The sequence below is a fragment of the Chrysoperla carnea genome, chromosome 3, assembly GCF_905475395.1.
Source record: "Chrysoperla carnea chromosome 3, inChrCarn1.1, whole genome shotgun sequence".
Classification (NCBI taxonomy): domain Eukaryota; kingdom Metazoa; phylum Arthropoda; class Insecta; order Neuroptera; family Chrysopidae; genus Chrysoperla; species Chrysoperla carnea.
The window spans coordinates 92571736-92595525 of NC_058339.1; positions in this window are offsets into that span (position 1 = coordinate 92571736).

Sequence of the window (23790 nt, forward strand, 5' to 3'; positions counted from 1 at the left end):
ACCTGGTCCTGATGCAGTATGCCTTACCATACTTGATATAATTTTAGATCAGGCTATCCTCATCTGGTCCAGACCTGGTCCTGATGCAGTATGCCTTACCATACTTGATAAAATTTTACATCAGGCTATCCTCATCTGGTCCAGACCTGGTCATGATGCAGTATGCCTTACCATACTTGATAAAATTTTACATCAGGCTATCCTCATCTGGTCCAGACCTGGTCCTGATGCAGTATGCCTTACCATACTTGATTAAATTTTACATCAGGCTATCCTCATCTGGTCCAGACCTGGTCCTGATGCAGTATGCCTTACCAGACTTGATTATATTTAACATCAGGCTAACCTCATCTGGTCCAGATCTGGTCCTGATAAGGCTTACCGGATATGGCTAGCCTTATTCTATCCTGATCCGGGCCAGATACATGATCTGGTTGAACCTTACTTATTTTCTAGTCGGGTATATGGTGATTTGGACTGAAAGACATAAAATTCACATTTTACCATAAATATCTACCACAACAAGAATAATAATCATGGATTTCCAATAAAATAACATGGATTCTAACTTTAAATTTACAAATTGTAAATGAAAACTCGTATTGTATTTAGGATAAAATTTCATCGAAAACTAAAATTATTTAAATTTTCAATGAAAGGTACTGATTCTCAAAAAACAATCGATTGTTTAATCAACACTGTCTATATATAGTATTTCAACAATTAATTTAGTCAATTGTTTGTTTTCACTTGTTCAAAGTAGCTTTCAATTCATTCGAGAGTTCCCGTTTTTTTATATTAACATTCATTATTATTTGAATGTAACTGTTTCGGGATATCTTACATCAGATATGTTTGCATGATATTCCCATATATTCAACCATTCTTAGGTAATTTAATAATTTTCTGTCAATCATAAAATCAGTTAGTTAGGCAATATATAAGTTTAATTTATTAATTATAATTTTTTTTGTATTAAAAGTGTGAGAAAATTTTTGGATCAATAAAGTTTTTTACAATATAATTATTAACTAATTTAAACATGATTAGTTTGTAGCGTTAGATAGGCCCTTCTTAACAAAACTTAATTTATTTAACAATAGTTTGCTTCTAAGATTATTTATTATATATACAAATAATGTTTTTATTTATTATATTATATAAAAAATTGTATACGTTTTGAAGTTTTTAATCTAATTTTACAAATAATATAAATAGTTTATTGAATATTATACTATTTACTTATTGATATTGATTTTCAATTACCAAATTCTAATTTCATACTTTGTTAACAAAAATTTATTACAATCGAAATATATTAAAAGAAACATAGGAACTTGGAACACATAATAAAAATGTAACGGATGATCAAAATAAAAAAATAAAAATTAATTATTCAAATCATTACAAGAAAATCCATAAATTTAACAACCTGTGTTTACAGTGATGATAAAGATCTGAGGGGATATTATTTAAGGATGATTTCTAAATTGACTGACACTACATTTGACTCAAAATGCGTTTTATTTTATGTATAGTAAAGTTTAATGGTTAATTTCTACATTTATCCCTCTGTAGTAAGAAATGTGCACATACATAAAACTTCTTGATATATTGTTTATTTAATAGAATGCAAATGTGACTGATACTACATACGAGTCGCGTTTGAGAATGTATTAAAACTTTGAATATCTTCCTTTATGCAGTATTTTTGTTTTTAAATTGTATCTGGGGCCAAATTACATAAAACAAATTACTGATACTACATAACGTGACTGAATTCCATCTTCTGGGTAGTCCATCTTAAGAACCAATCTATCGACTTCATTTTTTTTACCATAGTTGAAGAGATAATTGTTTGCCCATTCAAATGAAGTAGACAATGCCATAAAATTTCAAAGATAGACGACACAATGGATCCATGTTCTGTGTAATCTATCTTAAGAACCAATTCGTGGTAAACTTTATCATGGAATCACCTTTAAAGTTGTTGTTTCACTATGGCATTGAGGGTATTGAGGCTATTTTAATACAATTACTTTTGTTTACTTTTTTCATAAAATTGGATCAAGAATATGTTGTTAAATTCACTTATATTCACTTAAGAAACATACTGTATTTAATATAATTATTTAAAAATCATTAATCCTTGCATGTAATACATAATTAACTATTATCTTAATTGTTTAACATGTATATTAAAAATTAAAAAAAACAAAGATTGAATATCACGATGTTATTTAGTAAAAAGGCCATTGAACGAATTAAAAACTAAACTAAATAAAATAAAATTGTTTTATATTTATTTATTTACGCAAAATGTAATATGTATAGTAATTAAAATAATTATGAATTTGATTCAATAAATATTTGCTTCCTAGTGAAATTTTTCCACCGTGAAAAATCACGGTTTACAACACCCACTAGCCATCTATGTATAAGTAAAATGAAAGGCTAAAGAAATATCTTAATTAAAATATCATCAATGTTTATGTAATTGATATTAGTTGATAATTGGCATTGTGACCATGTACTTTTAAAAAAAATAAACTTGAACATTTTCAAATTAAAATCATTTGCATATTATAAAGTATACAGCGCCGGCCTACTTCTGCCGGATTCGACAGTATATTTAAATTTCGAATATATTCCTCTATGGAAGAGTTATGATTTTAAATTGTGTCTGGGGCCAAATTACATAAAACAAGTTATTGGGAAATGGTAAAATAAAGAACCTTGGTATTTTAGAATATTATAAGAAAAAATCGTTTCTGACACTACAGAACAAAGCGTGACTGACACTACCGTTACTTTAAATTGCAATCAAAAACAGTATTTTTTTTCCATTCATGGTATAATTTTTCATACAGTAAATTTTGCAAAATGGCCCATCATAGCTCCGACACATAACGACCAATACAAATACAGTAGAATCTCGATAACTTAAACCTCGGTAACATAAAAACCTCTGTTACTTCAAAAAATACTATGTTCCCTTCCCATCAGAGCCCAAAACCTCTATAACTTAAAATACGCAACCTCTATAACTTAAATAAATAATCTCTGTATAGGCCCTCAGTAACTACATAGAAACATGTACATACCTCTATATTAACTAGGGTACATAGAAACATGTACATACCTCTATATTAACCTTTACCTAACATAGACACTTGATAACTTAAAACCTCTATAACTTAAAATATTTTGTGTTTCCCTTGGACTTTAACTTATCGAGATTCTACTGTATTTATATAAAAGTATAAATAATTATTTTTGAGATTACGTTTTCATATAAGTACTGGCATAAAACAAGATGAACATAGAGGTAGATATTAAAAAATTAACTAGAAACAAAAGAAGATATCATTTTAATGGATTATACACGTGCGAAATATTCATGTACGATTATTTACTTCACTTCCTTTTTTATACTTTAATACTCCTAGTTTAATATATTTAATTTACTGTGAATAATATTTATTCATTGTAATTATTTAACATATCTATAAAATATTGACCATCATTATACATGCTTACTTAATTTTTACCCCACCACAGTGCATCAAAATGGAAGGTTACCTTGTGAATCTCGAATGTTTCCTCATAATAGCAAATTTGGAGACACAAAATTTTAAGTCATTTGTTATTTTATTTCTATAGGGTAAATGTTTTGTTAAAAAGACTACTATTTGATAAGCATTGAAGAGTTTCGAGACCAAAACGAAAGTGTTACCGTAAATCTGAAATTTTGAGCGTCAATTAATGAGTATTTAGCACGCCTTTTGTATAATTTGATATAAGTAGATTCTCTGTACGGTTTACGAGAAATTATTAAAATCAGCCGTAATCATCCTTTTACTTTTGTCAAAAATTCATATCATATAAACACTGACTTTGATAGTTAATTTCTCCTAAGTCGTTCAAAAAATCGATATGAATTTTTCACGTATATATAGGTAGGTTTCTGCCTTTACTTTCACTATATATTATTATTAGTAGATAATAATGATAATATTTTTTTTTCACAAAATAAATTAATGATATTTAATAAAAAATTAAAAAATGAAAGAGCAAAAGAAGATAATTTTTATGTTAAATAGTTCATCATGTTTATAATTATTATTTGATCAAATTTAATGATAATGTGTGAATGAGATAGATGATAAAACTGTAAATACCTATAATATTCATGTACTACACATTTAATATTAACTATAACTATAGATAGTGTCAGTGGCGGAGCTGAACTATCAAGTGTTTCTTACTCTGATTTCTTTTCTGAAGTGCTTGTTTCAGAACAAAATAGATCATCTAGGTAAATATAATTCAAAAATAGTAATGGAGAATTGGGCAAAACATTTATAATTGTACTGTAGCTTTTAATTAGAAGGAGGGCAAAAGAAAATTTTGGATGGGCAAATTAATCTAATTAACATTTATGAATCATCTGTCAATAACTTTACGAAGCTAGTCCTCTTGTATTTAAAATATTTATTGTATTTTATTGTTTCATCGTAAAAAGAAATAGACAGCTAATGTTTAAGCAAGAATCAATACCTTAAAAGTTTTTCTAATAGATATTCCTTTTCTATGGGAGTCTAGTGACGTCTTCAACTACTAATGAACTATTTCAGCCCTTATTTTGGCCGTAATATCTACACTATTTTCCATTATATAACAATTAAAACAGGATAAAGCAAATATATCTAAGTGATGAAGTAAGCTGAGTTTAAAGTTCTGATATCCGTTAAGTATCTTTAAAAGTGTGACCAATCACCCGGTATGACTATGCAAAAATTCAAATCGATATTCGTATAAAAATGAAAACATGAGGGTGTCCTTATCTTAAATGCGACATAAGATTTAAAATAGTATACCTCTGCAAGAGTCTTTCTCGAGGCATTGTACGAGTGCCGAAGCAATAAAAGCTACGCCACTGAATAGTTAGGAATGATGCTTTTTATGTATTCTATCTAATAATATTATACACTTGGTTACGGATGATTGAACTCTTTTTATTCGTACACGGGAGAGAAAAAAAAAGTATATGGTAATAATAATAAACGAATAAATTCAACAAAGTTCAATACGTAACACCAATGAATCAAATTTTAAGAATAGGTACACTAAATTAAAAAAAAAACTATACATTCAAATTGTTACACATCTTCTTTTTTTGTTGTATTACCGATAGATTTTCTATTAATTAAATTATATTAACAATAGTTTATTGAAATCTTAACACACAATAATTGGTTAATTTCTTAAGTCATCGACACAAATATATTAAACACAAATGAAACCAGCAGTCTTTATTTTATTTATAACAGCAGTCCTCAATATTTTGTATTAAAACACGGCCTTTTACGTCACTTTAAATTAATACAAAATCAATACAAATAAAAATGAAATTCCTCTGTCTGATTTTGATTTTTTTGTTTCGTTTGCTAGGTAATCCCATGGAGAGTGTTTTTAGCTACGTATCAAGCGCGAGTTTACGGTTCCTTATGCGAAACAACTATTAAATAGACGATGATCCACAAAATCGGTTCAGTTTGGAAAAAAAACTTAAAAGATAAAGATTATTTAATGTAAAGTGTTCTCAGATATGATTCAAGCGAATGAATTCATTACCGCACTAGTACAGTAATGGACTATTTTTCCCACGCATACTGAGTAAGAAAAGTCGTTCTTATATCACGAGCGTAGATAAATGAATGTATTTGTAGTGTGGTATCTATTTTGTCTATTCATAGTTCTATTAATAAAAAAATATTTTAACTAACTTAAAGTTGGTTAATATTAAATTAAATCAGTCTTACTTGAACTATTATTATTAATTCAATCATTTTATATACAAAACTAATTCATTTATAAAAAGCTATAGATTAATTGATAATTAGTCAATGAGTTGAGTCGCATCATGATTTGGAATATGTTAATCGATTATTCACTGTCTACACAAAAAATTTATTTTAAGAAGAATTTATTATAACTTTGTTTTGCTGGATAATTGTTTTGTTAATCGATTGATTACTAAGCAGTACTGTATATTATCAGAAACTCTTCAAAGAAATCTTATAAAAATTTAAAGCACTTAATTTTACATGTATTTGTCAGATATAAGAATTTTGATCAATCAATCGTCAGAATTTCTTTTGTAGCGACACTTCTGGTGTATAAATATAAACAAAAAACAAATTTATTTAATAATTAGAATAATTTTAATCCACTTGACCTTCAATGTAAATAGAAATAATTTTAGTAAAATAATATGTATTTGTAACAAAATATTGAACAAGTTGTTAACTTGTTTTTTATTACCTGTAATTACATAATAAGTAAATAAAACTGTAAAATTTTTAATTTTAACTTTATGTTCTGAAAATGATCAAATAGATTTTTTGGTTCAAAAATTTTAAAAAAATGGATTATGCAAAAATAAGTCAAGAGAATTATTAAAATTAAAATCGATCTCTCGAAGAATGAAGATATGTTTGATTTATATGATTAAAACTTAAGTAATTTTGATACATAAATTCAAATGATGACTTATTAATTCAATTTAATAAACATAACTAACTATAAGAAGCATATACTTTTAAACTTGATAAAATAATAGGTTTGTAGACATATTGTGACCTGTCTTGACTCTCTATATTCTGACCAACACACATACATACAGGTAGGTAAAGGTGTATGATTAAATATATTTTACATTATAGGTACAATATATAATATAGTACGTATGTATTTATACGTCCTTAATATTATTGCAAACTAAAATTTATTTTTTTTAATTCATCCAATTAAATTTCATACAAAATTATAATCTTAACGTTAATATGCATCAATCTATTTCTCATGGATATTAAATAATTTGAATATAATTTCACTTTTAAGTAGAGTTTATGAAATATTATCATCATTTTAAAACAGATGGCTGATGATGAACATTCTTTTTTTAACACCCGTACCAAAAAAAAGAGGTGTTGTAAGTCTGATCGCTATTTGTGTTTGTCTGTCTGTGGCATTGCGTTTCACTTGAAGATAGTTTATGCAATTAGCAATAAGAAAAAAAAGTAAATTTTTCCCTGAGTAATCTAAGGTACTGGAACAATACTTGGGTTGAGTTGAGTTGGGTTGGGCAACTAAAATGTAGAAAACACTTGAGATGCCTACTCAACTCTACCTCAATGTAGATACCTACCATGAGATATATCTTTGAGATACCTTGAATTTGACATTGTCTCTTAGGATGAATTAAAAATCACCTTGCATTCAATACTGGTAAAACATAGAATAACACTCTGAGTTAAAAATTTGTTCTGAATAAGAAAAAATCGTGTTTTCGAGAATACTTTTGGCAGAAATTCAATGCGAAAACAAGGGGCTTTTTGCTATAAAATAAATGATCTAAATAAAAAAAGACGATAAAATCCTAATTTAAGATAACTCATTTTCTGAAAGATTTTTCAGACAGTAAATATTTGATTGTGACTTGTTTTGATCATGTTTAAACACAATTTCTCAAAATTTTAAGTTAATAGTTCCTTTTTTCTGTAGCGACTAAACAACCTTAATTAAATATAAAATATTGGTTAAAATCGATGCATATAATTTATATAGTTAAAATCAAACTTAATTAAAATTTGTTTATAAACAGCTATGAATGCATATATTTATGAATATAATATAAAATATGATTATAATAAGAAATCCATCCATATTCTAATTAATATGACCTCCTACATTTTAATATACTTTTTTTTTTTTTAAATAATAATAAAAATAAGATCAGGTCGATCTGATCAACCTGAACGAACGGTTATATACATTATAGTATTATAATATAGTATACTATAATATTATAGTATTATATGTATATCAAATAAATGAATATTCAAACAAAATATGTGATATACTTTTAACAGGTTCAAAAAAACACTCCATCCAAATTTTGTGTGTTTGTGAGTTTGAAATTAAGAGATCGTATGACAGTGGAAAAATTGTATGTTTTATTTTCTTGTTTATATTCGAAGATGGGTGAAATTTGTTGCAGCATGTCAAATATAATCGGTTTAAGAATGTATGAGCGCCTGGGTAATGTTCGATAAAAACCTTGATTTTTTTTATGTAGTTGTACTAAGTCTGTATCAATCCAGAAAAATTTAGGGATGATGGGGAGGGGGTGTAAGCCAAGGCAGATATCGAACCATAATATTCTTATTTTTCGTCTATTTTCATAAAGTTATAATTAAATTCTTCAATTCCAAGTTAAAAATAAGCTACTAATAATTACAACTACAAGTCTAAACTTACCTTGGTGCTCGTACTTCCTTAATCATTGATAACATTTCGAAAATTTCGTTTTCTAATATTTCTAAGCGTTACAAACTTGAGACTAAACTCAATAAATACTCTGCATTATTTCTAATAAACAAAAAGAATCGGAATAACTGTATTCAAAGATATATAACATTTTTTTGAGCATCCTTGTATTTATAGATCCATAAATACCCAGATAGTTAAGAAATCGGTGAGTTTATTGGCTTGCAGCAATGTGAAAAGCCTCAAGGTATTTTTAACTTGAACCTATATATGCTTCTTCTTTCTTCTACTAGATCTAGCATAAAATATATGAGCATACAGATACAGTGCAAGACATATTAAATAAATTTAAATAACTAAACTTGAAATTTGTTTCTCAAAAACACTTCGTTCTAGAGACACTGATTTGGGTAATGTTACAGATCCATTGATATGAATAATAGATAATAAACAATTCAGATTTACTTAAATTTGTACGAATATTTTGACTTTATAGTCCAGAGTCGTCCCTTTCTGACATAGTATCTGACTGACTTCATAGTCAGAAAATACAAATAATTAAGTTGAGTTAAAATTATGTGGAGGCTATGATTTACAAAGTTTAAGAATATTTAACGGCGAAATATTTAAGGAATGTGCAGTAATGTAAAGTTTTTCGTTCATTTAACTAATAACATTATATTTGACTGTACCTATAACTATTAAAGTTTGATATAAGAGGTGCTTCTCAACTCTCTGCTATAGTACACAGTACAAGTAAAGTAAAGTAAGGTAAGGTAAGCAATATAATATAATATTTTTGTTTATTCGTTAGATGATACAATATAGATATGACTGGTGAAGGCTTTAGAACTGAACTGAACTGAACTGAACTGATATTATAATAATAATAATGATTGTAGGAGGCATGCACTAAAACGTGATCATAGTAATTAATTGCCCAGTACAGACCCATTCATCTTATGCTTGTTTAGTTTATAATAATCATAATCATAATCATAATAAATATACATATCTTTACAAACAACAAAAATGAATATTATTATACTTATTATTACTTACAATAATAGAAGATTCACTAATAATCATATTTTTTGATTATTACCAATCTATATATTATTAATTTATTTATTCATATTTTTATGATATTAATTACTTTTTATTAAGGTAGTACGACCATATTTTTACCTTACTTTCAACTTTGATGATGAATTTTGTTACAACTTCATGAATGTAGACGAAAAATAAGCATAACATTTTTCGATATATGCCTTGGTTTTCGAAAAATCGAAAGCTAAACTCTAAACAAAATTTTCATTATTTTAAAAATTACTCCAGTATAAAATGAAAGAAGTTTCCTTATTTGTGAACTTCAGTTGATAAAATATTGGGGCATAACCTTATGTTTCTTGATCCTGTATAATTAACACTTAGATAGAAAGGCACGTATATAAATAAAAGTTATTAAAATATATACAAACAAACATATTTTCATTTCCAAAAGAAGACATTTTCGCTTCTAAGATTTATATACGTTTCATAATATAAAAGAACACATATTCAAAAGCATTTGTTTTAGCACAAACATACAACGCATTCAAAAAGTATGAGAACAAGAAAATGGTAGATAAGGTACTTTAATAGTTTGGAAAAACGAGTTCTTTTACAGTTTCAATGTTTTTTGAATAATCTGTATATACTATACATATACATTTATAAAGAGTGTACCTCGAAAAAATATACACACTTTGAAAGCCTATTCGTCCAGAAGTTGAAGTTTATGTCAAAAAGATACTAAGCACTAAGTAGTTATCCAAAGCACATAGTCAAGATCTTTTTGAAGGCTGCCTGGATACGTTTATTTAGGTTGGGTACAATTAAGAAAACCATGTGAATGCTTTGAAACTCTGATATATTTTACAATTTAATACAGATTTTTTACAATATATTTTTAGTAATGTTAGTATTAACTGGCATGAGCCGCGCTTGTATGAACTGCTTTATTTTTATAGCACAGTCTTATTTACAATGATCATAGCTTATTAATAATGAGTTTTAAATTAAAGTGAAATATTCAAATTAAGATGAGAATTTCTGTAGGGTATAAAAAGTGTAATGGGTATTTTTAACTTTTCCAAAATAGTTGAAGCACACTATTAAAGTTTGCAAATCTTATTTTCGTGGACACATCCTATATATTTCATTTTTGTATACAACTGTATATGATCTGTATTCGCGTATCATATTTTTTCATTTAGCTTGAAAAATGATATACACCTTACCTTGCTTCTTGCGTCTTGCTTGCTATATTTATTTATTTATTTATTTATTTTTTTGTTTTGTTTCCTATGCTTCTTCTTAACTTGAAGATTCATACATGTAATGAATTACAGAAAGTTTATGTATTATGATATGGTGTTATATATATTAGGAGCAATATTTTAAGGAATGAGGAGTCAGTACCTCTATCTATCTATGTATGTGAGAGTTCGAATATAAGATACATTTTAGATAGACGACGACTCTATCTAGAGATAATTCAATGTATAATGATAGTGATATCTACTATACAATAATCAAAAAACCGACCATTTTCACCTCGGTCACCTAGGAAACTAAAACTTTTTCAAGCCATTCAGCTTGCCATGAACTCCAAGAATACGCAAAAATATTTTTATAATTTGTCAATTTATATTATTTGTCATAATTTAGTAGAGTCATTAGAAGTTAAAGATAATAGAGATAATTAGACTAAGATTATTTTTGCGAGATCAAGATTAAACACTAGACTCAACTTTATAATGCTAAGACTCAATTCTGTAAGACCAAGGCATATTTTTGCAAGACCAAGACTTAAAGTAATAATGCAAGACCAATACCAATATTCAATCCCCAAGATCAAGACAACTACGGTCTTAACTGAAGACACAAAATTTTGATAGGTCTCTCAGTGAATATGACATGCATTAATAATGTGATACCTACGAATTTCATAAGGATCAAAATTTGGGAAATCATCTCTACATCCCCGTATATATATTTGTATGATATGTATTTATTATATTAGCAGTCAGAGCGTGCTAGCGTAGCTACTATAGCTTGCGAATACTACATACATATGCTTTATATTAAGGGTAAAACTTGAAATAACGTCGCAAATAATGAGTTCCGGACGTGACGTCATTATAACTCGACCATGTTATTTATTTCATCCTATACATGTATCCAAATACCTGTATATACTGTAATGTAACGTACAAGTTCAGTTATGGCTATGATGATGTACCTTTCTACCTATAAATAATATTGTTATTTAGAACAATACTTAATAAAACAAATTTCAAGTCATTTTACGAATTTTTATTCATTAAATTATTTTACCAACAAAAATACGAAACTTACTTTACGAAATAATAATACTTCGAACAAATGATCGAAATACACGCACTTGGTTATCAATATTTTATTTAACCGAAGAAAATTAAAAGATTTATTTACAATTTAGTTTGGGATATTGCTTCTTACCAGTAAATTTAAATAAGAAAAAAATAGTTTTTAGAATAAAAGACTTATATGGGTGATTTCATGAAAAAGTGTACTATGAATGAAAGTGTACCATGTAGAATTCACCATAAAACTATATTAAAACTAAAATCTTTATCATGATAATATTCATAATATGACGCAAAATTAAACGCATTTTGGGTCAAATGTAGTGTCAGTCACATATGGAAGCACCCCGATAGACCTTTTTATTCGGAGTTTTACAATATTATCTTGAATGACTCTTCTCCCAAGATAAATAATATACCATGTAACTAATATTATTTATTGTAAATATCCCCCAGATAAATAATTGGCATGTGTGGTAGGTAGGTATTATTATTATTATTATTATAGTGGTTATAATATTTAAATTATTTTTTGAAAACAAACATTTATCACCTAATTTACATAAAACATTTGAATCAATCAACTAATAAATTATTATCATATTAAAATTATTTTTATTTATGCATATGGGTTTCTTTACAGTACAACTATTCTAATACATACACTAGAAAATTAAACGAAAAAAATTTAAATAACTTTAATAATTGTCAATTGTTATAAATGTAGCGCTTACTTCTTTATTTACAAGATATTTTTCTGAAAATTTAAGATATAAATTTTAAAACTAAAATATTTGTTTTGTTTGTGAAAGAGTTCAATTTTAAAGCTTCTTTTACTTTATACTGTGTGAATTGATTGTAATATTATAGTTTAAAAAGACATACGTCTGATTTAGTAGGCAATCCAATATGTGCGTACATTATCTAAATTTGATTTTATCAGGATATTTATTATGACATAACATTAAATTTCCTTCTATTTACTTTAAATTATCTCTATTATCTTTAACTTCTGATGACTCACTTTCACAACTCTTTATTATTTTAAATGAAAAAAAGTATTTTCAAAATTCATGGTAACCTGAGTCAATTGATAAAGTTTTGTCAAAGAACTATGCTAAATGAAGTATTATTAAATAGGTAACTAATAGATAAATCGAAGTAAATCAACGATTTTACCTGGGGTGATACATATTTAAACCTTTAAAGAACCTTAAGGGTGATACACACATCTCATTTACTCTATTTAGTGTATTTAATCTTACTTCAATTAAGATGTTTTACTGTATAAATTTTGTATAGACATAAAACGCTTATGAATAATAATTATACCCGTATATATTTGTGCCTTTAAATAATTTTGATATATGCATATATAGATGTTAATAAGAGATTATTCAAAATATTTTAAATTATTTGGGGAACAAAAAAATTGAATACAGTTTTTAAGGATGTATGTTAATTAACTGATCGAATTAAACCCAATAATTATAAGATATAAGAATGAGGAATTTTTGTATCCATTACTTATATTTTTTAATTAGATACAATTCAAATTATTTATAACATACCGTTTCAAAAACGAACTCATGAAATTTTATTCAAATTGAAAATTCCTTCAGTTGTTTTTTTTGAGTTATTTTTGTAACATGCTCTTCGATATAACTGGATTCTCAAATGTTGGCAAGAAAAAGTTAAAAATACGAATTTGGACATGGAAATCAACAACTTTTTCAAAATATTAAGAATCGGCCCTGTTTGCCAATTTGTAGTAGAATGAATTTTAAGTTCTTATTTCGGCTAAGTATCTTAAAAAGTGTAACCCATCTCTCTATATGAGCAAAATTTCACATTGATATTCCTATAAATAACGAAACTATGAAGGTGTCTTCATCTTAAATGCGACACACTTTATAAAAAATGATCGAATGACAAAAAGTAGTCAAATATTCTGGGTCTGATGTCTTTCAGAATCCCAGTAAATAAACTGAGAAATATAAGTATGCCTTAGGTGTGCTATATGAAATAACATTTTTTTTAAATATGTTAATGAGTTAATAAAATAAATACTTACCATTAATAAATACTTTTAATATGAACAAGAATAATGAATAATGAGCAAGTTACATAATAATTTAATATTTAAAAAAAAATTGAAATAAATTTTATTTAAATTTTTTATTGAATAAATATATAAAATATCATTTAAATAAAAAACATACATAATACGTTTTTTATATGCTATGATAATTATTGCATAATTCATTTGCAAATATGTTTATAGATATATCTTATATATATGTTATTACTCAAGCAAGCCTTTTTCTGTCTTATTTCCAACAAAGTTGGTAGCTATAAAATTAAATTCTTTAAATTATAAAACAAGCATTTGTCTGCTTAAATTAATACCTTAAATTTTCATAAAAATATGTTAACAAAAAAAGAAGCATCACTTTTATAATGGACGAAGGTACGAAAGGAACATAGTTTCTACCAGGTATACCACGACAGTTTTTGTTCTCTTTTTATTTTTAACCGACTTCAAACAAAAACCGAGGAGGTTATCAATTCGACTGTTTTTTTTTTTTTTTTTTTTTTTTTTTTTATGTTTGTTACCGCAGAACTTTTGACTGGGTGAACCGATTTTGATGATTCTTTATCTGTTTGAAAGCTGGTGCTTCCCATTTGGTCCCATTTCATTTTGGTCTAGTTCTGACAACGCCATCCATGAGAAAATCATAAAAGTCTTAAATTTTCATTAAGTATGCTCGACAAGAGGACGAATAACTCAATATCACTTCGATGATTCTTTTTTTAGTGAAAAATTAGTTAGTGTACTTCAGATTCACTAAAAATCACAAAATAAAAAAAACTTTTAACAAAAGAAAACCGACTTCAAAAGAAAAATTTTTCCAAAACAAATTAAAATGCACTAAAAAGTAAACAAATAATGATAATATAATGGAGTTAAAATTATTGTTATTTTTGGAGTCGGTGGCAGCCAAGGAAACAAATCTGACAGAACAGTTTGCTACATTAGCTTGGCTGACACCGACTCCAAAAATAACAATAATTTTAACTCCATTATATTATCATTATTATTAGTGACTTTTTGATTCTTATTAATGGTACTCAAAAATAGCATTTCAGTACAATTGTATATGTCTTTAACAAGGTGTTGAAATTCCAATATTGTGTCCTGCATTTAATTTTTAAGGTTTCTTTTAAAATACAACTATTTTTATATCCAAAGTGACTTTAATATTAGTCACGTTTTGTTCTGTAGTGTCACTCACGATTTGTTTTTCTAATAAATTTGATTCTTAAATTTTTAAGATTCTTTATTTTACCATTTTTTAATAATTTGTTTTATATAATTCGACTCCAGACACAATTTAAAATCATAAATCTTGCATAGAGGAAGATATTCGATGTTTAAAAACACTCTTGAATGCGACTTCCTTTTGCTTGTAGTGTTCGTCACATTTAAAATTACCAAAACAGCAAATTGATATCCTAGTAGCTTCGACATTACCAAGTAGAATCGTTGGATCAAAAGCTGCAATTTCCTTCTTTTCATAAAATTCACATATAATTAAATATTTTTTATAAAAATATAATTTGTCTGTTAATGTCCATAATTAACAGTGCATTGCAAATAGAATGCAATTTATACAAATACAATTTATTTGTCATGATTTATTTTTTTATTATTCACTTTTAAATAGTGCACAGAAATTAAAATTTATTTATTTATTAAAAATAAATAATATTAATGTGTAGCACTTACTTGTACATCACAACATATTAAAATTGTTATTATTATTATTTGATTGTAAAAACGCGTTACGCATGGTATATGCAAAATAATTATTTTAATCCTATACGTATGTAAAAAATTTATTATACTCTGTATATATGCAATATATATCAAGGTATACTAAGTTTAGTGCCAAGTTTGTAACGCTTAAAAATATTGATGCTACCAACAAAATTTTGGAACTAGTGTCTATAAAATCACCTAATTTGTTCATATTCGCCCGTCTGTCAATAACGATAACTCAAAGTATCAACCTGAAATTTTTATAGCGTGCTCACGGCGTAATAAGAATTGAGTTGTTAGAGTTCATAAATGAGACACATAAGTCATTTGGGTCTTGGGTCTGCACTCATTTTGTGTTAGAGATAGAACGAAAGACGTAAAAAATTATTCCTTATATAAGAAAAAATAAACGTTTGAAACATTTCTTCGTAAAAATCACTGTAAAACCAAAACTATAAAATCTAGGCAGTTGAAAATTTACATCCAGCTTCAACTAGCGGTCTTGAGGAAGATTCCCGAAAAACAACAAAAAATTACTTTGAAAAGTTTTCGAAATTTGCGAAAACCAAAAAGATGGTGGCTTTCAAGTTTTCTAATACATTTCAAATAGTGCATGCACTGACAATAAACACTTTCTATACAGAGTATTTCAACAATTAACTCAATCAATTATTTGTTTACACTTTTTAATTTATATCATAAAAACATTGCCTATAAGTAAAATGCTATCATACAAGCCGAATTATAAAACTGTGAATAATTAAAAAACGTGTTAATAAAATAGGTAATATCCTTTTTACACCTGTTTGAATGATCATAGGTATAACACATCATATGATCTATTATTTATTACTTGTTCCAGTGATAATTTAAATGCGTATCTACTTTTTATGATTACCTATCATTTTAAAACATAACGATCTTAATATACCTACACTAATTATGTACGCAATATAATTATTACTGAATATAATTTGAAATCAGCAAAGTGTGAGCGTTTGATTCACACCTTCGCCTAATGCCTCCCACGAGAGTCCACACTTATGTATATATTCAGTGCCCGATCCAGATGCCGGAGTGGCAAATATGTTAGGCGACAAATCCTTAAATTATTATATACAGTAATCTCGATAATCGGGACTCAATATGATCAAAGTTATTTCGAAAACTGGAATTGTATGGAAAGATTCATTATACAAACTTGAGACTAAACTTGATATATTTCATAATATGTGTATACATGATAAATAATTTAACTAACTTTACAAGATTAGTGTGTACCGTATTGAAAATAATGAAAGTAGAAGAATCTTAATAAATCGTTTAGAATAACGAATACTTAGTGCAGTTAAATTACGCGAATAATTACAAAAGCAATAATAATGATAGTAAGAAAATTTTTAAATAAAAATTATTAATATAAAAATATGTGAAATGTAAATGTATAGCTAATTATTTTTGTAGAATACCTTCTTTACCTATCATAATGATTTTTTTCTTAAACGATTTATAAAAAACAATAAATAATAATTTTTTTTTAAATTTAATTACGGTGTGTTTCAGATAAAATGAAAGTCATAGTTGAAATCATATTTAATACAAGAGACAGTATAAGATTTTTCATGAAATTTTATTAATTTTAAAACACTTGTGTAGTTTTTCTGTTGAAAACCTCTAATGGCTATTTTTAATTAAATTAATTTTAATCAATTTTTTCCATGAACGGTTTTTTTCAGGCAAGCATATACCATTATTTTTGTACTTAAATTATCATTCTTCTATAGATACCAATTTTTGATTGGCAGATAGGTTGCCTGATAAAAAAGCCTTTACTGTTTTCCCATATTTTATTATTTTCTATTGATGCTACTTTTTTATTTATTAAGTTAGGCTCAGATTAGATCTACGAGATGCTGAATTTGTTTAAAATCGATGTTATAATTTGCAAAAAATAACAATCTACAAAATTTGCTCTTTCTGGAGTTAAATGCGGTCAGGAAAACCATTATTTCGGCTTGGAGAAAAAGAAAATTAATTTTGGTTGATTTTATTTTAATTATTAGTACCCTTGGAAGGCATCCTTGCCTATGCCGGACACTTATTAAAATTTTAACCTGTTACATTCTGTTTTTATATTAAAACAGTTGTATTAAAGTTGTTAAGTTGTTATTTTTTAATAACACTTTAATATTTATCATTTTCTTTCTCTAATATAATTATATAACATTAAATTCATTATAAAAAAATAATAATAATAACTAGTTTATAAAAATATTATTATTATTTATAAATATTATACTTTTTATTTTAAAAACATTAAAATTATAAACATTTATAAAAATTATTTCTAGTTAAAGTATTTTTATAAAACAACATTTATATCATCAAAGCGTAAGTATTTAGATGGCAATGAGTAACATTATGTATTTAGTATTAGCAGTTAACCGCTCGAATCGCTGGACAATTTCAATTTAATACATAATAGTTTTAAAAAAACTCAAAGAAACGCTTTTGTAACTAGCTGAACTAAAAGGTAGACAATAATTGCTTTAAATTCAGAAATGAATCAGTTGAGTTTTCCGACTGATGACCAGATAGATAAAAATACTCCACTGTCAGATGTCAGAAGTAGTCCCAACATACTACAAGTGAGAAAATGAGAATTTTGGAGTTAAATGGGGGCGGGAAAGAAACATGATTTCGGCTTGGAGATAAAGAAATTTTTTTAAATAACTTCTCAAAGGTTTAAATATAGGGCAATATACTTCTGATCTTTTGTCTAATTATTTGCAGCTTGTTTTAAGAATTCAAAATAAAATATACATGTATTTAAGATGGAAATTATAACTTCAAGTAATTCATGCGATATCACACTTAAGACATTCTTATCTTATAATTTTATCAGACAAATAATAATTATTTAATTATAATAATTATTATTTAAAATAATATTTTATTTCAATATTAATTTGTAAAAAATAATTAATGAGTTTATTACATTATTATTAAATTAACTTATATATAAATTTAAAAAATATATAAACATATTGTCCACGGATTGAGTTTACCGATTAATATGGAAAATAATTTTTATTATGGGTTTTATGAAAAAGAAAATTTATTTTATTGTAGTGAGTTTATTTTAATAATAGTGAGTTTTGTTTTGAAAAACTCTCGTAGCTATTTTCACAACTGTTGCTAGCTAGAAAAATCTTCCACCTAGAAATAAATAAACTGGATAATAATTATACTACATTAAATAAAAATAACCACATGAAGTTTTAACTCATCAAATATCAAACATAATACATAATATGATATATTTGAATAATAATAATTATGCACAAATCCACATTATTATAAATAAATAAATAAATAAATAAATGTACTTGAAGTTCCCTTCTAATAATTAATTATGTACATAAAACTAATTAAATAAAATTGTAATAATTATATTTATCTGGCATATGTTTATTAATACCATATTATATGTAAATAGAATATGATAAAAATATTCACCAACCAACGGAATTTTATGCCTTTTTAAGTACATAGCTTCATCATTTATTATATACTTGTATATAGTTTCTGTGTGATTCTATTTCTGTCTAACACTATATTTTTCTAACACTAACATTACATCATTTATTTAACAAAATGCAAATGTGTCTGACACTACAAACAATTTTGAACGATAAAATAATCATAAAAATTTCGATGACGAAATTTTGTTAATCAAAAAATGTATTTATAATTTTTATTGAAATCCCTAGTATTATTCAATCCTTGCATATCTTCTTAATTACAAAATGTTGGTTTTGAGAATCAAATAACATATGAATCTTGTCTTTATTAATAAATGAATAAAATCACTTAAGATGTAAATACAAAGTAAACTTTATTAAAATGTATAAAATGCAAATGATAAATTTAATATTCCATTAAGGTACAATTATTTAATTTTATTATATTATTACTAATATAATAATTATATGATTAATAGAATGCGTATTATTTTTATATTAAAAGCGTAGAAAATCAACAAAATATTTGCATATATTATGATTACTTTGTTTTTTCAAATCACATACTACAATTAATTTATTCTAAAATTAATTATAAATAATAACAAAGTCTTAACTTAGTTTGGCTAAGGTCTCTCTCAATGAAGCACATGGATTTCTTTCTCACACTAAAAACGCCCTTTTTTTAACCAAATTATCCCGCTAACTCACCATTTTTTCTCCAAAGACCAATATGTTCCTCATAAATACACTATCAAAATCAACATTTAATATAAAAGTTTGCTTTTCAAACGATGAATATACAATGCATGTTTTTATAGAGCTATTCCTAATTGTACTTGTCCATATTATTCATGTCTTTGCCTAACAAAAATATATTCAACCTTTCGAACTAAAAATTTCCATTCAGAGTACGCTCTTATTGGTTTTTCCATTGACAGTCACATTTGCACAAATCAAATGTCATCTAGAATCAACCATAAAACTATACTGAAACTAAACATAATAGCATTCATAATATGGAATTAAATAAAAAGTATTTTGGGTCAATGTAGTGTCAGTCACATTTGGTGGAATCATCCATATTGTTTTTCACGAGATGATGTTTTCACTCAAAGTACCTTATAATTATACATCTTTAATTATATCATAGGTACATATTCTCTGGTTTTTCAAGAATTTCCATTAAATTTCAAATATTTTCTTTATTAATAGGTATATATTAAGTAAATATTTTATTTAATATCTTTGGTATAAAATACATACATATTTAGGATTGCTTCAATTAAATAAAGTAAATTATTCCCACGATAATGACAGTTGTTTTAATGAAAAATCCATAAATTATTTTTACATTGAAAACTTGACAATAAAAATCATTTGTACTTACATAAATACATACACAATTTAATTCTAAATACATAAACATTATATTTATTTATTTATTGATGCCAAGAATAGTGATGCCGCTAGATTATCTTCACATATCTTGCATTGGTATCTTAACAGCATATTAAGAAATTTTTCGATTTTTTCTGAAACTATAACAAACCGACGGTACTAACTATCATCCTGGAGAATGAAAATTATGATCTCTTGTGTACAAAAAAGTACACAAGAAATTGGGTTTGTTCTATTCAAAGTTTGTTAATATCTTCTTAAAATGCACTTAAATTTGATCATTATTTCATATATTGATCATTTAACGAGCTTCTAAGACCGAGTTAAACTACTGTATCTCCCCAAATATGACCTGTAAAGAAATAAACCTGAACGTACTGACTTTTCGATATGTCAGAACTGCCAGATATTGACGTCACTCAAAACTTTATTCAAAAAAGATAATAATTTGTTCATTTATTTTAGTTTTGACTGTTTGCGACTTTACTATAACATCGATGTTGAATTTTTATTTATTTGATTTTAATAATGTTCTACTTTGACTAAGAAAAAATAATTCGTTGCTTAATCATTTTTAATTAAGATTATTTTAATATGCGTTCACGTTTATAAGGACTGAAATATGAATGAAATTATTTTTATGTAACAAATTTAATTTTAACCAGTAGGTTTCTGATCTCAATGTATACTCTTAAAGCAACCTGGCTTGAATTATTTGCCTTTAAATGAATGCAGCGTCTAAATGAAATAGTAAAATTACATTTGCAGATGTTACAGAATTGAATATAGATCCGTTCATTTTCCAAGACATTGAAGGAAGCTTTTAAAAAAGTTTATATAAAAAGTTATGAAGCATAAAATTTTATCTCGAGTAGTTTTTTCAAAATTTTCGCTATTTCACCATATAAAGTTAGCTAAACTGGATCCGCCATTCTAAATTTTATAATTTTTCATGTAGGATGATGATCATCTCTCTCAAAAATCTCTCAGACTGAGATTAAAGTTTAATTTTGTCGAATTTTCTAGATTGTCATTTCGAATTTCGAGAGTAAGCATATTTGCATATCGGCCACAAAACTGCCAAAAACATTATTGCTATTTTAGTAAAACAAAGTAGTAGTTGGTGGAAACGATTGCAATTTTCCCATCCTACAATTTACAAATCGTATTTCGTTTCATACAATAATTTCCAGTTTTAATTAAACGCCATATTGAAATATTTCGCAAGCAATATTACACGTTTAAGTGCATTGTCAACAGTTTATGAAGCACTTGGCTGACAAAAAAATACAAACATTTATTAATTATTATAAACCAGACAATGACTTTGAAACACATTCTTCTGGCACGATATTTATTCTTATAGTTTACACCTTATTATCGATTCAATAACCACATACAGTCAGACTTCATTCAGTTTAGTTTTATAAATAAATATAGTACGATCATGCAAGACAACGGTACACTTGCTTAATACTGAAAAATAGTAGTTTATAAGAAAAAATACTTTAATCAATCAACCAGCTTTTCGCAAAAAATTAGGCGGAAAAATCATTTTAATAAAAAAAAAGGAGTTGTAACGCTAAAAACCGAAAACAATGAGAATATCCGAAGCCAAATCAATTTACAGTTTCCATACAATTTTCGAAAATGCAAATAGGTGCAAAAATTTTCATAATAACTCAGCAGAGCTTGAAATGAAAAATTCGATAAAACAAAAATAATCAAGTTGAACTGTAGTTAAGTATCGAAGACAGAGAAGAAGTAGTTACACGTATGAGAGGTGTTTATATGATTGTGATGTATATTAAGGTGGGCAGGCTTTAACTTTGGTTTACTCTTTATGGCTTTCATCTCTGAAATTCTTCGAGGATTACCTTGAAGTGAAAAAGTAATTTTTTTTCCCCCCAGATAAATGTTTTAATTTTAAAAAAATAATTGGTAGGATACTCCATATTTACTAAGTGAGTTTCACCTCAGAACATATCTCTCTTGCTTCCTCTTATTAGAGGATACGAAAACTATCTGTAGAGCTTACCGAGTAACAAAAGTCACCGGTGCCCACGCGTGTTATTAAACGATGTAACAATCTCATCAGGTAATAAAAACCTCATAAACTTCACACACATTTATCATCTCACATTGCTGCGTCATTGCATCGTTCGTCTGTCCGTCCATCTTATAAACAATCTACATATAAAATATGCGTTATGCATAAATCACCACCACATAAATAATATTATTATGATCGGATAATAATCGACTGTCTATCGATCTACCATCAATACCTACCTAACTTCTTTAAAAACAAAGATCGTAAAAATTAATAAGCAAAAACGATATAAATATAAATTGTTATTATTATATGAGAGAATTATTATTACATTTTAACTTACTAATGCAATAAAAATGTTGCATTTTTTTTTTGCAAACAAATATTATTTATACTAACTGTAGATTCGTTATTCCATATGTGACTGACACTACATTTCACTTAAAATTCATTTTCTTTCGTCATACTAGCAGATTTAGTTTTAGTATAGTTTAAGCTTGATTTTACATTTAGGTATCCCATTATGGCAAAAATAATTGATTCTATAATTAACACGATAAGTTAGTTTTCTCAAGCAAAACAAAAGTGTGTTCATGGGCGCTTATTTTATGCATTAAATTCGACTAAGACTAACAAGTTTAAAAGTTCACCATGTTTGAGAACTGGTAGAAGGTAAAAGGACACTTTAAATTGTACATTTGATTTACTCAAAATGTCGCAATGATAAATTGTTGATTAGCCAATATAAAATCAATAAAATTAAATATAATATAACAATTATAATGATCAAACAAAACAAATAAAATAAAATAATATAAATTACTATGATCACAAAATATAATTAATATAATTATTTCTTTATTGTAAAACAAATTTATAAAATCAAAAGTTGATCACTGCCTTGTCTGTATAATATAATATAATAAAAATTATATATAAAGCTTTTTTATTATTCTAATATTACTTAAAAAAATTAAAAAACAAGCAATAATGAAAAATAAAATGCATTTCATATAATTTGATATTAAATGATTTTAAAAAAAATATTTATCTCAATATCATGCAGCTAAATTTGTAAGAAGGTAGAGCTTTAAATTGTTGAAAGAGTTTTTATAATCGGTCCAGTAAAAAATAAGCTATGAATAGAGTCTGGTGCGTTCCATGAGGTGCACACGAATATCTTGCCCGCATAATAAAAAGTTATAAACAAATTAAAAAAATAAAAATGCAACCGACACGAAACGACTCGACCGAATATAATGA